Here is a 16,263-nt window from a genome sequence, read left to right as displayed (position 1 = left end):
CAGCTTACAGTTTCAACAATATTTTTATCTACTTAGGTTTATCCAATTACTTCATAGTAACTAATATTTTATTTAATAACTATCAAGATCAAAGCAGCAAAAATCATAATCATTTGCTTTCATAAGCTATGAAATCATTCCAGGCAACCATGTCAGGGTTTTGCAGTCAGGGCACAGGGAGACCCACCCTGAAAAAAATGCCATCATAATTGCCATCCACAAATCAAACATTATAAAAGAAATCAAAGTGAATTTAACCTCTACATAAGGTCAGAAATATTTAAATATGCCTGCTTCTCTGTTAGAGAAAAAAGAATGAATTTTGCGCCATCTGGTGGTTAAAACTATCATAACAGTAAAAAGCAAACGCCTTTCCTATTCTGGTCCCAAGTCAGCTGAGCCAATATGTTTCTGTAAATTCTGTATTTACTGGTAACATCTGCTCAAGTGGGAAAAGTTTTGTTTAAAATCTTACACCCTGATAGTTGTTTGTTACTGAACGTTCTTCATTATCAACCCAACATTCCTATGATGCTACTAGTACTTACACATTACTGAAATGTGAATTCCAGTAATTAGAATTCTGTAATGTTATTCTGTCTGGAAAGAGCAGGTGCAATGCCTTATGGTGCCAACTATGCTGTGAATTCACTATTTTATAAGCCATAATTCAACTTTATATAGGATAGGTTGAATACCACAAATAAATATTTTGGTGTATTCGTGTTACTGAATGAAATTCCATTTCGATGTGATTTTAGGGAACATTCATTCTGCTAAGAAGCAGCAAAAAATAAAAATTATCCACCTGATTTGCTGAGCCCTTGGCTATATACCTGAAACACTGTATTTCAGTGCATTCTTGGTGAGCTTCCCCCTAATTGAGGTGTAGAAAGTGACAGAATATAAAGAACTAAAGATATTTTTCTCCTTATCAGCCCCAATTTTCTAAAATTATAAAAAAAAAAAAAACAGTTTCTAACCTTCAGCCTCTTCTAGTGATGATTCATAGGCCTTCTGTAGAATTCTGTATTCTATGCAAGAAAACAGACAACAAAAGATTACAGAAGCATAACTCTTCCAACTACTTCAGACATTCTCCCATTAAACTTGAAAAGATTACTAATGAAGTTCCTGAATGCCTTTGGTTGTAGAAGTGCTGAAGCTACAACTTGTATCAGATGTAAAAAGACTTTTAAAAAGTAGGAAAACATCAGTTTGATATTAAATGGTGAAACAAACTCTGTCTGAGAAATGAAAGGAAGTCAAACCTTCATTGTTTATACAATTCACTTTAAGAATCCACTTATCCATGAAGTTTTTCTACAGCAGTATAAAATAGGCAAAGACACAACAAAGTATGTGACAGAAGTCCAGAGCAGATAGACTATATTGACAAACACAAGTATAAATTTTAAACTAGAAAACACCTGAATAACAAACAAAAAAGCAATTATTGCATTCAAAGGCTTATATAAACAGGAATATTTATATCCTGAATGGTATGGAACAATGTATACGACTGGTAATTGACAAGTTCTAGGCAATGGTATATTGGCTTGCAAGGTATTTGGTCTGATTCTAGTTTGCATAAATAATGTCCATTTGCTTGGACATTATGTGGTACCCATTTGACCCACTGGCTCAAATGTGCCAGAACTGGCCAATACCCTCCATATTATACATAAAAAACTATGTAGCATACATATCAGGAGTGGGATTCTACAGGTTCTCACCTATTCACTAGAACCGGTTGTTAACTTTCTAAGAAGTTCGGAGAACTGGTTGTTGGAAGAAATCTCCTTTTGTTTTTTTCTACCCTTCTTACATTTTTGGCAGTATGCCTAGACTTAATGTCTCCAAAGGAGGTGTTTTTTCTTTGCTAGTACTTTCTTAAAGGGGAAGGGTTGTTTTAAGCTTTTTACACTGCTGTTGGGGGGAATTCTCCCCTGTTGGAGTTAGCACTTTGAAGAAATAATTGAATAATGAAGCAGAGCTGCCAGGAAGAAGCTTTTAATGACAAGGAATCAAGATGAGTGACATTCAGCAAGGCTTCTTGGCTAGCTAGAAATATTGACATTCAAACGTGAGTTTCCATACCCTTTTTGAGTTTTGGTCTAAAACTGTGACCATTCAAAGTTACAATGGCACTGAAAAAAGTGACTTATGACCATTTTTCACACTTATGACCGTTGCAGCATCTCCACTGTCATGAGAGGCCAGGCGAGGAGAAGTGCCCCTTGATGTGAGTGATGTCTAGTTGGCCACACCCACCCAGTCACATGACCAACAAGCCACACCCATCAACTAAGCCACGCCCACAGAACCGGTTGTTAAAAAAATTGAATCCCACCCCTGATGCATATGATTAACATTTGAGAAACATAGTCTACATTTAATTTGCCTTAGTAAAAAGCAGTATGTTAAAGCTTCAACTGACCAGAGTCATGGTAGGTGGCAGAGGATCCATCTTGTAACACTGTACCATATGGAAGATTGTGACTATTAAAAGGAATAAATGGCAAAAAGAATTAAATGAAAAAAAAAATAGAAATAGTGTGTCTATGGCAGGGGTGTCAAACTCAAGGCCTGCAAGCCAGATCCGGCCCATGGGGTGCTTAGATCTGGCCCGTGGTTCTACTCTGGAAACAGCGAAGGGCTAGTGCATGGTGTCTCTGCCAGCAAAAATGGAGCTCAAGAGGGCCGTGTATGCCCCCCCCCCGAGCTCCACCACAGGCGCCCCCAACACAAGTGATGTTGAGCTGGCCATGTGCACTCCGGCCACACACAGCTCAGCTCCCTGAGGTCAAACATAACTATGGTGCGGCTCTCAATGAAATTGAGTTTGATACCCCTGGTCTATGGCATACTAAGACAAAGGAGAAAAGCTGTAATGAATCTGAATAAAACAGATCTGATGGAGTTGATGAATACAGGTAGGCAAGTAAAGATATACCGGTTTAATTATGAATGAAATGGCTAAAACATATATTTGACAGTATAAATTGGTGTCACCTAGGTTGCTATGTCTATGAATTTAATAGGAATTAAATATCCATAGGATGGGGATAGTTTCGTGATACTTCCAGGAAAAGGTGGTGATGCAATGAGTTTGGAAGGGAAAGTGTACATCATTCAGAATTAATGCAATCCAGAGGGAGAAAAAATCTTCAAGGAGGCATGAATGAATGGCAATGAGACAAACATATTAAATATATATTGGCCATTCATGGATCCTACACACACAAAAAATGAGAGAGTCATGCTTTCATTTTACTTTGATTTATATTTTTGAATATATGGTTTAAATCTAAATCTATTCTAATGAAGAAAGAATCTGTAAATCTAAAAGCCCAATTTATCTATTTATTACACACATTTCAGATAATTTGTGAAGGATGTAATATACCTAATGTGGGGTAAATAACTTTTTATAGTTGTGTTAAAAGTGAACCTGGGGGAAAAATGGCTTGGAAGACATGGAAAGAAGTAGAAGAAATAAGAGTAAAAGTAGAATATCCCCAAAACTGTAAGTCCCATATGAAAAAAAAAAAAAAGTATAAGGCAAATTATTCTCCCAAAAGAAAAAAGAAAAATTGTGGAAGGAACTTGGAACTATCATAGAAATATGTGGGGTTCACATAACTGCATGAAGAAGGTTGTAGATAAGAAAAATGCACATGAGAGATGAATGCTGGAAAGAATAAGGGTGAAATAAATATTGTATAATGCATTTCCCCTTCCATTCAATTGTGTCCCTACAGTTTTTTTGGGCAAGGTTTTTCTGAAGTGGTTTGCCATTGCTTCTTCCAAAGACTGAGAAAAAGCGACTAGGTCAAGTTTCTATATCTCTGGATTCAAGGCAGAACTAGAACTCAGAGTCTCCCAGTTTCTAGCTTGAAGCCTTAACCACTACGCCAGATTGGATCTATAATATACATGGGACAGAAAAAAATTGTTGCAGTTAGAGTCTAGTCAAAAAGTGCAAAGAGCACTGACAATTAAAAGAGTAATTTTGATGGAAATAAGTGTTTGGAAAGTATGGAAAAACTAAATAAGGGGCTTTCTAGCAAATGAGTGGAATAAAAAATGAAAGTAATAAAATTATTTCAGATAAATCTGAAGAAATGATATTTGAAAGGAGAAATTTACAGACTTGGGTAGAAATGATACTGATATCAAAAAGTCAATATTCAAGAATAAGTTATAAAAAGAAAATCCTAAATAATGTGAGCATTGAAAAATGAGCTATTAGAGGTGTAGATGGCGCAGCAGGAGAAATGTTAAAATATGGAGTGTTCTTTTGTCATTGTGTGATTCATATAATGCACACAACTGAAGAATGCATCTATGCCTGATAATTGGATGAATTATGTTGTAATTCCTCTGCACAGACAAAGCAAGAAACAACGCTCAAATTACTAAGTGGTAAGTTTGTTAGGTATGGTATGTCTGGAAGACGTTTGGAAGATTTATGATTTTTCCAAATTGACAGCACAAGAGATGACAATTGGCAAAATGTAGAAAGTGTAGAATAGACCACAAAACCTATTTTTGCTCTTAAGCAAGTTGCTGAGACATGTATGAATATGAGAAAGAAAACAATCGTACATTTGCAGAAGAAAATGCATTGTATAGTGAATAGGGTTGAATTATGATAAGTTCCAGAATATATTAAGAAAGAGTATAATGAAAATAAAACTGGTAGTAAAATAAAGTGGAGTACTCAGAAAATGTTTCAGTGTTGTCTAGAAATCAAGGCAAAATGTTGGATAAATAGATAAGTAAGTTTTATGGCAGTATCACAAATGGATAGGCTGAAATACTAATGTGTAGATAAAGAAGAATATTTGTAGCTCAGATTGAAATGCGGGATCCTTAATACTCTCAGCTTAATTGTTTTCATGCAAATATTTCAAGAATCACTTAGATCCTTTAATCCAGGGGTCCCCAACCGCCGGTCCGTGGACCGGTACCGGGCTGCGGAACAAGTCTTACCGGGCCGCTGGTTGCTGGGCGCCGTCATCTTTTTTTGGTAAAAAAGTGCTTCCGGTGAGCTTTTCGGGTAGAAAGCTCACCGGAAGTACTTTTTGTCAAAAAAGATGGCGCGCCAACGCTCGGTGAGCTTTTCCGGGTAGAAAGCCATTTCTACCCAAAAAGCTCACCGGAGCGCTGGCGCCGCTCATCTTTGACGAAAAAGTGCTTCGGTGAGGTCACCAGAAGCACTTTTTCGTCAAAAAGATGGTGGCACCCAGTTGATGCCGGTGCCGGGCCACGGCGCCCAGCTGATACCGGTACCGGGCCGCGGCGTCAAAAAGGTTGGGGATCCCTGCTTTAATCAATACATGAATTATAATATTTTTGGTTCATTTATTTATTTGGACTTTTCTTATCTAGTTTTAGGACTAGTATGCATCGTGTCATATTTATGCAGAAATTGTGAAAATTCAAATGGGTTCACAAACTTTTAGGCATCACTGAATATCTACTTATTCAGATACAGATCTTATTAAGCATTAAAATAAATATAAAGCTCCAGAAGGGGGGGAGAAAAAAGAACTGTCTCAGTGGATAAGATTCTTAAGGGCAACCTAACAGGCAGTAGAAATTCTAAGGAGAGACTTTTATTGGTACAATGCCTTGGCATTCATCAGGATCTTATATAGCATTTTAAAAAGCTTATTCAAATGTATTATTCAAGTGTAATTCTGCTCATAATATAAAGTTTAATTTTTCCTAAACTGTGGCAGGAAAACAAGATAAAGAACCCAGGAGATAACACTTAACTGACTGTCCTGCAGAATCTTACCATCTTAAAGTGCCATCAATGTATTGTCCATGTAATCAGTCAAGATGGATGTCACATATTTCAAGATAAACTGCAATGCAATGCTGTTAGCATAATCTCTCTTTAAAAGCATATAAATTTATCATAGCATTCAGGATATCAAATGAACCTTAGCTCTAGCATCCCAAATGAAATGCCCTACTTTCACTAATGACAGGTTGCATTTAGAATAATTATATGTGCTGAAGTTTCTGACGGAAATTGACAAAGACCTTAGCTTGGCTATTAAGGCTGAAATTAATGTTCTTCAGCAGAAGGCAGGGTTATTTGCATTTGGCTCTGATTTTGTTTTTGTTTGCCAGAGTAATTCAGTCACCTTCAGACCATACTCACTTGTGAGCAAGAAGATCATTCAACACAGCAGCTAGGTTACTGAATGTTTTGCAAAAGTTTATTTTATTCTTTTAGCCATACATAGTTTATCCTGGTTCTTACATTCATTTATAAAATGTGGTTTGTATTTTATAATGGCTTGATTGACGTATAGCAGCAAGGCAGAACCAAATAAAGTTATATTTTAGAAGCCAGTGAAGTGAATAAATATGTATAGAATTAAAGCCAAATTATAGAATGTTTATATGTGTGCCTTCAAATCAGTGTTGATTTCTAACAAGTGCCTGGACTAATCCCTGTAGTTTTACTGGCAAGATTTTCAGAAGTGACTTGTTGTTTTCCTTTTTCCTATGATTGGGATATAATGACTCCCATTTGGTTGGTATAGCAGTCTCCCAGTTTGTAGCTTAATGCCTTAACCTATCCATTAAGCCTACTCATATAGACTTAATAGGAATGTATCAGTGATCAAACTGATAAAATTAGGGCTACAAGATCTGGGTTAAAAATTCTAATTCCTTGGTTCCATCAAGTGGTTATCCAGAAATTTGTAATATAAGTTTTAAAAATCTTAATATAACCATATAAAAGAATTATGGATTTCTGATAGCAAAATTTTCCTGTAGGGAATGTTCAAATTGGATAGAAAATAAAAATAACATTTTATCAACAAAGTAGGAATTAGTTAAAATAAACAAGGTCTCAAAATTTACTGAGCAAGCTGAAAATCATCGTTGTACATTTATTGTGAATGCTTTCAATGTTTTATAAATATAACGTATAAAATCAGTACATATTACATTGATTATATAATCTTGAGGCACAGTGCTGCTCCAATTGAACCTGTGGAATATCAGCTCCAGAAAATCAAAACCTGAAATCACCTGAGACTAATCAAACACAGGCACAATCTGAACAGTGGAATAAATCAGATGGTGACATATACATAGAAGAGTAGAACAATTATGTTCTTGATTATGGACAGATGGTTGTAGCCGCATTTAAGAGGCAGCCCTAACCTGTGTTACTCTGTTGGAAACAACTATTTGATCCCCTGCTCTGCAGTGTGTTTTGTAGGAAAAGGACTGGTGGAGCTATGGGAAAGGGTGAAAAGAGGGACAACCCTAGACTATTGTGCTACATAGCTCCAAATAATTATGTCCAACCCCCCCTTGACTGCTGTTGACCATTATCTAATCCTAACCAAGTGCTGACTGTTAATTGAGAAGATTCATGTGTGTAGTCTTTTAGCAATAAATCAATTAAATTGAACCTTCAGGTATGGATTTGGTCTTTCACACCTGACATGCTCCTATGCATTTTGCTTGTGAAATTCTCAGTCTGGACTGTCTAAAAAAACTGACTTGGCTCTATGAACTTTGGACTGGATTTTGACTATTCATTTGTGGGCTCCTTTTAAAAGCAAAATCACTCAGGCAAGTTGCCTTTCCAAGGAATTCTTTTGATTTACATCTCTTCCTTTCTCTGCTGTTATTAGCCTTGAATAAATTGTTTCTCTTACCTAGCAATTGTGTATGAGAATTTCACACCTGAAGCAGGATAGTTATAAATTGTCTAAAAACAATTCCTTTAGGATGTGTGAATTACTGTTAATCAGTGAAAGATATTGGAATTATAAAAGGTTCAACTTGAAATATTTGCTTTGATTTCTACCCCTTTTTATAGATTTTTTTGGGTTTAATGTTTTTAATCTCTGAAAGATGTGAGTTATTTGAGAGACTGCCTATTTTGATATGAACGTGATATGATTTTCAAAAGAAAATTAACTGTATCTAATAGGTATCTAATAAAAATCTACATCCTGTTTTGCTCAACTGTGGCATGAACTCCTTCAACCTGTTTGTCTTCAGGAAATAAGTTAAAAAATTTCAATTATAAATGTAGATGTTTTTACTGGATTTTAATATATTATACAAACATTTGGGACTTGGTGGCTCAGTGGCTAAGACACTGAGCTTGTCAATCAGAAAGGTCGGCAGGTCGGCGGTTTGAATCCCTAGCACCACGTAATGGAGTGAGCTCCTGTTACTTGTCCCAGCTTCTGCCAACCTACCAGTTTGAAAGCATGTAAAAAATACAAGTAGAAAAATAGGAACCACTTTGGTGAAAGGGTAACAGCGTTCTGTGCACCTTCGGCATTTAGCCATGCTGGTCACATGACCACAGAGACATCTTCAGACTGGCTCTTTGGCTTTGTAACTGAGATGAGCACCACCCCCTAGAGCCGGAAATGACTAGAACGTATGTGCGAGGGGAACCTTTACCTTTATACAAACATATTTCCTCAAGTGCTCTATAGATAGAAGCGGGGGTGGGATTCAAATTTTTTAACAACTGGTTCTGTGGGCGTGGCTTAGTTGGTGGGCGTGGCTTCGTGGTCATATGACTGGGTGGATGTGGCTTGGTGGTCATGTTATTGGCTGGGCGTGGCCAACTCAATATAACTCACATTGAGGCATGCATCTCCTCGCTTGGCCTCTCATGACTGTGGGGATGCTGCAACAGTCATAAGTGTGAAAAATGGTCATAAGTCACTTTTGTCAGTGCCATTGTAACTTTGAATGGTCACTCCACACAAGCAAAGTACCAGCAAAGGAAGGGAAAAAACTCCAGAGATGTTCCTGAGACAGGAAGTCTAGTCCTGCCAAGAATGTAATAAGAGTTAACAGAGAGGCAGTTTCTGTAAGCAACTCCAGAATGTTTCCTTCCTGCCTTCCTTACAGGATTAGGCCAGTAATTTCTTCTAACAGCCGGTTCTCCGAACTGCTTAGAATGTTCACAATCGGTTCTAGCAAATAGGTGCGAACTGGTAGAATCCCATCCCTGGATAGAAGATATAATAAGTATTGATATGGTGTAATTATCAGATTGAAAATCTGAAAAGCTAAGGGTCTTTGTCAAATGAAGTTGCCTCTGAAGCTCAACATGTTCCTGCAAATGCACCAGCCGTGGATGCTTGTAAGGAATGAATTAATGATATCTCAAGTTTCTGTGGTTATAAAAATTTGGGGAAAGGTATGAATTGTGATGAGCCTTGAGGAAGCAGGGATGGGAAGCAATTTTGTTAGGCAGTAGCAGGTTTTTCCAAGGGTAGACCCCAGCTTCACTTCCTCATGCAATTACTACAGCCAATCTCAGGGGCTGGTGGAGAACAAGAAGAATCCTGTAATACCAGGGTCCCCAACCCCTGATCTGTGGACCAGTACCAGAAACTGGGCCACACAAACAAATGAAACCTCCATCAGTGGGATGCAGGCAGCATGTGAAACCATGCCCCTTCCGTGGAAAAAACTGGTCCATAGTGCCCAAAAGTTGGGGTGGGGTGCTGCTGTTACATATGTACTTGTTCCCAAGCTCTGAGAAGGAGACTGGTCCTAAAACATATGATCCTTATATTAAAATGTCCCTAAGTTTTAACTATAGCAATAGCTAGGGGTTGTTTAACATGAATTAATGAAGCATACCAAAACATGAATCCTAATTATGATGGTAGTTATTTTTTAATAATCTGGGATAATACTAGGGATCTTGATTACCAAAATAGTCACAGTTTGAAAAGGATTGCCAACTAGGGATAGCCTAGGCTAGACTGATTTAAGTTGTCGTAATTTTTCATGCTGCAGTGAGTTTCTTTTAAATCTATTGATGGGAAAATGCTCAATGCCAGCTGGTTTAAGAGCAAAGCTTCTCCAAAACATTTTGCTACTCCAGATGAAAGTCAGCTGCTTACCCATTCCCATTCTGCTTACAGAAAGTTACTAGACTAAAAAGAAGTCTTAATCCAGTATTGGAGTTTATCCTCTATTAGCAGGCTAGGTCACAGGCTAGGTCGGCCAAGTGGAATACACACCTGTAATTTCCAACAAAGGAAACTACTGATATACACTAAAGAGAAGTTTATTTATTCCTTTAATGGTGCTAGCCATTAACTGAAAATTTGGGGGGGAAAGTGAGATTTGGAAGAAAAATAAATAAATCTTTAGCAACACAATCCAGATGACTCTTCTCAGTTCACTTCTGAGTAAAACAAAAAATCAAAGCTATACACAACCATTTAATATGTAATTGTAATGCAGATTGATAAGCTTTTTCCAAGGCATCCATCTACTGTTCAATATCCAACCTCTTTAATAAATTAGCTCTAGCTAGAAGGAAATTGACCTTCTGGCAATGAATAGAGAAATGTAGCTGGAAGTGCTGAGAGCGCTTTTCTGAACAAAGTTAAAGGTTGTATTACTTTATTAATCATATCAAATCAAGTCTTTATTATGATCATAGACCAGCATAAGAAAGGGGGGATATGGTCATTAACAAAACATAAAGGATATATCAAGAGTAAAAATAAAAAATCTAAGTAGCTATAAAAAGCTACAAGGTATAAAAGATCTATGGCTTAAAAATAGAAGTATATATAAAAAGACAAAATCTAAAAAAGGAGGTAGGTGTATTAGATGGGCATAAAAGAGCATAAAAATTTGGTACATAGATGATTACACTATCATTCAAGTTATAAAGCATTGTAATGTGTCAAAGTAGATGTTTATTAAATATATTTTACAGCACAGGAATCTGACAAATTTTGAGTGCTACTGCATAGAACCTGCAATACTGTATGATGTAGCAGGGTTAGTCTGAATGCTACAAGGTGATGTAAAGTCCTCATATGGTGAAATGAGGCTAGTAGGAATGGATCTGTAGTACAAGCACTGGTGAAGTACATGCTCTGCTGTTTCAGTATCTACAAAGGGCATTGTCTTGAGGCGAGCACATGCCACTTGTGATTACCCAGGGCGTGGCACAAAGGCAATACAGTCAAATAATAAGTATTTTTATTAACTCCAGCTTTGTCCCCAATGTCCTGGTTACCTTCTGGCCTGGAAAAAAACTCTCCCAGGAAAAGCCTTTGGCTGCAGAGATTCAAGTCCAAAAAGTTGTCAACAAAAACTTTAATTATAACTCCAATCAAGGCAAGATGAGGTAATTAACCCAGCAGGGCAAGAGAAGGAATTCCAGATGTGAAAGAATGGCAGTAAATCAATCCAGTTGGGAGGATGCCAGGAACGAAAATAGCCAAAGTCAACACAAGATAAATTCACATTTGTTCACAGCAGCCACCGCTCTCAGTTTGCATTTCTTTTAAACTCTCTTCCCAGGTGTGACTAATGATTGCAATTTATGCTCCGAATGACAAACAAGAAGAATTCTACAAAAAACTACATATGAAAATAATTGAACTGGACTATGCTAATATAGTTATGATGGGAGATTTTAATGGAATTGTAGACAACAAATTGGACTATACAGCACAGAAAACAACAAAGCAGAACAGAAAGACTCTCCCTAAATCTTTTTTTAAAATGGTAGATGAAATAAACTTAAAAGCCAGGGATGAAATTGCAATTGCCTGTCTCCATGTGAATTGAAAATCATCACTCATAGTGGCATGACCAAGTGAGGAAAAGGGATAGTCTGAGCCAATAGTTGATTATGGTGATCTGCACTCTATTTCCACTGTCATGACCCTATGTATAGGCATTAGAGACACAATTAGGAACTTAAAGGGCTAATCTTGGCATGTATGAATTCTAGTCGAACAGTGTAAAGTTGAAGAAGGCACCCAACTTGTACTATACTGTACAAGAGAACTTGTACTATTAGCTTGCCTTCAAATAATTTGAGAACTGTGGGCATGAAGTCGCCACGTCTTGTTTTAAGGAATTTAAGAATGGCAGTTATCGTCCTTTGTGTATTTTAGCAACATAGTCCCTGTGGACTTTCCTACTGTTGGCAAAATAAAAGGTTGCTCTCAGATATTTGAAACAGGAGACCAGCTGAGTCTTGTGCCTTCTATACTCCAAGAATGGCTGTTAAGCTTTTTGGCAAGTACCATGTTTTCTCATAATTGAATTGTAGCTGGTCTTCCTGGGAGTACTGTGCTAGAAATTTCAGTGCTCTTTTAAGGCCAGTGGTGTTATTAAAACATATTGCTGCATCATCTGCAAAGAGTAGAACAGAGATGTATCTTTCAGCAAGTTATGGTGGAATGAAACTCCATGTGGAGATGGTCCACCATTGAATTGATATAGAAATTGAATAAAAGTTGAGCCAATATGCAACTGTGCATGGGATTCTTTTAAATTTCATTGGCCCTGGGAGTTCATCTTACTTTGACTGAGATCCTTCATGTAGCATATATATTAAACAATTAGATGTTGATCAGTCAAGGAGACTTCTGGCTGGCAGGGTTCCAACAGATGCCCTATTTTAAAGAGATGGAATCAGGCCTTAGTACAAGGGTGTCAAACTGGCAGCCTGTGGGCCAGATGCATCATGCACAGGCTACGTCCAGCCAGCTCCGCGAATGGGAAAATGTTGTAAAAGATCACATGATGGGAACGTGATGCTGTGAGTTTTACACTCATGCCTTAGTATATGTCTGTTGAGCAAAGTGTTTTAACTGGAGCAGGCTTGGGAAGTGTCACTGTCAATTTTATGCATGAGTCTTGTCATAAGAAGGTCCCTAGAGACAATAATATAGTCAATAGTACACAGTCAGGAGCCAGATAGGTAATGAATTCAGATGAATGGTCACTTTCAAGGGCACTATTTGCTTTTTGAGACAGACAGAGTTTGATTTCTGCTCTTTTGTGCAATGGATGAGGAAGAATTCATTGGCCACAGGGCTGACCAGGGGACACTTGTGATGTACATAGAAGGTATGGACATTGGGGCACAATCTAGCACTATGGTGTTCTCTCAGGATTACAAATGCATTTGAATTAAAAATATAAGGTCAAGAGCAAAGTTTTCAGTTCAGCCCATAAGGCTCTGATTTGGAATGTTTGCTTCATTAGAGACATAGGGGCATTTATTACCAACAGGGCATGGGACTCAGATTGGATTAACACTGCCATGGCATATCACTTGAAAGGACGAAGGAATGTGATACAATTCTACAACATCAGCATGATGAAAGCAGAGATGCCAAAATAGGGAATATGATCAAAGGTGTTTGAGAAGTGTTGAGGTATTCCCCATTAGGAGAATGAGTGCACTCAGGGAAACGTAGTGAGAGGGGTGTTGAATAACACACAACCAGCATACAGATACACTGAATAGTAAAATGTAGGTTTTACTTCCAGTAGATGGGTAAACAAAATCCAACAAACAGTCCAAATCATACACGGTTAAAGCAGGTAGTATTCAATACAATCAGTTCAGGGATAATCCAAAAACGAAGTCCAGTATCATAAACAAAGTTCAGTAAACGGAGTTTGCTAACAGTTTGCAAGACTCACAGCAATCCAAGCAGAACGACGATCAGGCAAAAGGCAATAGGGAAAATGCAAGAAGAGAACAAACCAGGTTTCTGGCTCTATCTTATGGCCGTCGGAGGAACCTCAGCCAATCACAATTACAACATTCTCTTAAAGATACAACAGTATTAAATGACTATCCTGGTTTATATATTGCCAACCCAACAGTTTAGGTGACTATCATTCCTAACATTAAGAATCACAACTTTTTTCAATGGGAATAAAGACAGGCGGGGTTTCAATATTGGTTTGTGATGTGCATGGAAAGGAAATGAGTCAGAGCAAGTCACAATTTTGTTCTTTGTTCTTCAAGATTAAAGTTGCAACAAATGGCATTTCAGAATTATCTACTTATTAAAATCCTTAGTTAAGAGTCAATAATTCTTATTAGTAAAAACATTCAGCAGCTTAATCTGTTTTGTAAGAATGTTAAAAAAATACCTCTATAAAAAAAAGACACATCCCAAATTGCAATTACAATCACAGCAGTTGCATAAAGCTCTTTGGAATAGCCCACATTTAATAAGGTGTCAGAATCTAAACAAAGAGGAGGTTATTTCAGTGTAAACCCTTATTTCATAAAGATTATTTGCATTTTGTAAGACTGTAAACATTTAATACTTTAAAACCAATAACAATTTGAATCATACTAAAAAGAAAACCTAATCTTATATAATGAAATCTGAATGTAGACCTCAAGAATACAAAATATGATCTGAGCAACAGGGTGAAGTTCCCCCAAATTTGACTTTATATATTATGTACTTTTCATAGCCATAATTTGCCAATACTTTCATCACAATTAACTGTGGAGACAGCATAAACTGCAATGTGATATAAATTTCATTGGGTGGCAGTAGAAACATATTTTCTGGATTTTCTGTATTAACTTGCAAATATTAAAAAAATTCTGCTAAATATAAAAAATTCCCATTTTTGATAGAACTAAATGAATATGCTCCAGAATATGCTCAGTCTTCACACTCTGAAATAGTCCTGCTATTTAATCCTGAATAGATACTATCCATCACCTAATATATCCAAAGGGTAGGGTGGTGAGGTTGATTAAAGAATTGCTGAACTCTTTTTATGAATACTGTCTTTTCCTAGACCTCATTTTATTCATTTTTCAGTGCCTCTAAGAAGCTTAAAGCTTGTTGATACATATTGGTGAGCTTATCTTTTCTTTATGAAATGTGTAAGTGATCTGAGAATGTCTTAACATCATGTCATTCCTCAGTTCCAGATTGGCTCCCTAATCTCTGACATTCGGATGTCAAGCATTCCCTCAATGAATATCCCACAGTTCCACTGATTGTTGATAAGCAATTATTAAATCTAGTCCGCTTCCTAGTAATAATAACCTACATAGTCTGAATGCAGTTGGGAACATGGATGACAGAGAACTAGTATCAAGTGAAGGCCTTGAAATAAGAATAACAGAGTTTGAAGGATCACCTATCTGTATAGCCTTGGGAAGTATGCCTTAACTTTATTGTCTCCTAACTGATGCATGTAAGAGCAACTAGGTGATGCAAAGGAGAAGGAAGGCTAAATGGTAAATGAAATGGAAGTATCTCTAGCTAAAAGGTCCCTGAAGGCATGATCTTGGTGGGGATGGGCATTATTTATTTTGAAGAAAGAGAAGCACACATGGCTTGGTAAGTTGCAGAGATTTTTTTTTCTCACACAGGACAAAGAAGGTCAATTACATTGATGAAATGAAACATTCCAATTTAAAAAAAAAAAAACCAAAACATTCTGTACTCTTTGCGTCATTCCTAAATGTAATAGAACACAAAATGTATCAGCCAAATAATTGCTGATTTTGAAATAGTAGTCATTTACGCATCATTTGCCAGACTGAAAAGTTTGTTATGACAGACGGGGCTTTATTAATCTTTTCTCCTCTAAACTAAAAAAACCCTACACTTAAGGAATGAAAGAATAATAAGATTATTTTTTCTTTCCTTTAAGGAATGCATGAGACATTTCAGATGAATAGATATGGGAAAGATATGGAAAGACATGATATTAAAAATACTGTGATGATACCCCTCCCTCAGTGCAATGCAGTTGTTGGTCAAGGGTTGAAGACAATATAAAAAGGGACCAATTGGTTAACTCAATCATCTAAAACAGCTCACGGTAGATTATTATCAATTAAGAAATTTTTGGGCAAATGGAGGGTAATTTGTTACAGAATTCCTACTCTTTCCTGCAATTAGAATAACCAGTGATCACAAAGGTTCCTCTGATCAAAGTACTCATTAATTTTAATGCAGTTCAATTAGTTTTGATAGAATAAACTGCATAACACACTTAATTATATGTTTTGTTGATGATGACTATCTCCTGATAATAGATATCTGCTATTTTATCTTCATGTTTTATATGACTGGAGAAGTTAATGCCACCTTTTCCCAACTATCTATAACAATGAAATATTGAAATATGGTAAATGGGACATACAAATTATTCCAAATTGTTATGGATTACTTGATGATGATGATAAAAGGCAAATATGGGGATCTTTTACATTAGCAACAGCACTCACCACCTCAATATGAAAAATATAGAAAATTGGACCTGCAAAACAAAACAAAACAAGACATTCAGAGTTCTTCATAAAAATTGGCACTTGACAATTAAGATTCTACGGGATCCAATCAGTCACTGGACCAGAAGTTTTGTCTTCCTAGCTTTCAGACTCATGCTTGAGCCCATCTTCAGGGAACTTCACTC

The sequence above is a fragment of the Notechis scutatus genome, chromosome 4, assembly GCF_049901735.1.
Source record: "Notechis scutatus isolate UNSWTSFEM ecotype Mainland chromosome 4, rNotScu1.2, whole genome shotgun sequence".
Classification (NCBI taxonomy): domain Eukaryota; kingdom Metazoa; phylum Chordata; class Lepidosauria; order Squamata; family Elapidae; genus Notechis; species Notechis scutatus.
The sequence above is the reverse complement of the archived record's forward strand: the minus strand, read 5'-3'. Positions refer to the sequence as shown.